Genomic DNA, 1,420 nt, shown 5'->3' on the forward strand with positions numbered 1-1,420 from the left:
GAGAGGAGAGAGAGGAAGAGAGAGAGAGAGAGAGAGAGAGAAGAGGAGGAGAGAGAGAGAGGGAGAAGGAGGAGATAGAGAGAGAGAGAGAGAGAGAGAAAGGAGAAGGAGAGAGAGAGAGAGAGAGAGACAGTGATGAGAAGAGAGAGAGAGAGAGACTCTACCAGCCTGAGGGCAGAGGGTGGGGCAGGAGGAGGAGCAGGGGGTTCACCGCCGGCCCTGAGAGCAGGCCCATGTAACGAGGCCCGCTGCCTCTCTGGTTACACTGGAAACCCTTTAAACATTCAGGACCGACCGCGGTAACAGAAGCTAGTGGGGTGCTTCCTCCTCTGAAGCCTACCTTCCTCTTCCTCCTCCTCTCCTGCTTACCTTCCTCTCCCTCCTCTCAGGCCTACCTTCCTCTTCCTCCTCTCCTGCCTACCTTCCTCTTCCTCCTCTGAAGCCTACCTACCTCTTCCTCCTCTCAGGCCTACCTACCTCTTCCCTCCTCTCAGGCCTACCTACCTCTTCCTCCTCTGAAGCCTACCTTCCTCTTCCTCCTCTCAGGCCTAACTTCCTCTTCTCAACCTTCCTCTTCTTCACAATACAAAAGCAGTTTAAACTTTACACTGGGAGAGGAAGTGTGTGTGTGTGTGTGTGTGTGGGGGGGGGGGGGGGGGTGGAGGACTGTGAGATCAGGTCTATGTTGGCGTAACACAAAACTATACAAGTGACAAAGACTCCTGTCCCCGTGATCCAGGACAGATTGTCTAGAGAGAGACACCACACACACACACACACACACACACACACACACACACACACACACACACACACACACACACACACACACACACACACACACACACACACACACACACACACACACACACAGGGAACATCTATAATACAGCAACCACGGCTACTCTTTCTAGCCCCTGATACTCCCCGACGCTCCGCCCGTTACCTGCTCTGACTGGAACCAGGCGGCCACACGGACGGCAGGTTTGAAGGGAAAGAGCAGTGACAGGTCTTTACAACGCTTACTAGTCTACAACGCTTGGAGAATCACAACATACATTTATTTGTCTATTGAGTTATCCGTCCCACTTAAACCAGGAGCTCTCCCAGGGGCTCACCGGCCAGCTCCTCTTAAACCAGTCCGACCTAGAGCGCGGCCCCCGGGAGCCCCATGAGCACAGAGCTAGCGCTGACGGGCGCCGTCTTCCCAGGACCGCCCCGGGCTAGTCTGCGGTTCGTTCAGGCTGATGGTGGGAAAACCTGGGCGGGGGGGCGGGGTGGCCCCTCCCCTAACGCAGTTCTGACACTCAAATCCCATCATTCACACGCACGCACGCACGCACGCACACGCACACACACACACACACACACACACACACACACACACGTCATGCCTAGGGCTTGTTTCCCCGTCTCCCCT

The sequence above is a fragment of the Gadus chalcogrammus genome, chromosome 23 (genome assembly GCF_026213295.1).
Source record: "Gadus chalcogrammus isolate NIFS_2021 chromosome 23, NIFS_Gcha_1.0, whole genome shotgun sequence".
NCBI classification, from domain to species: Eukaryota; Metazoa; Chordata; class Actinopteri; order Gadiformes; family Gadidae; genus Gadus; species Gadus chalcogrammus.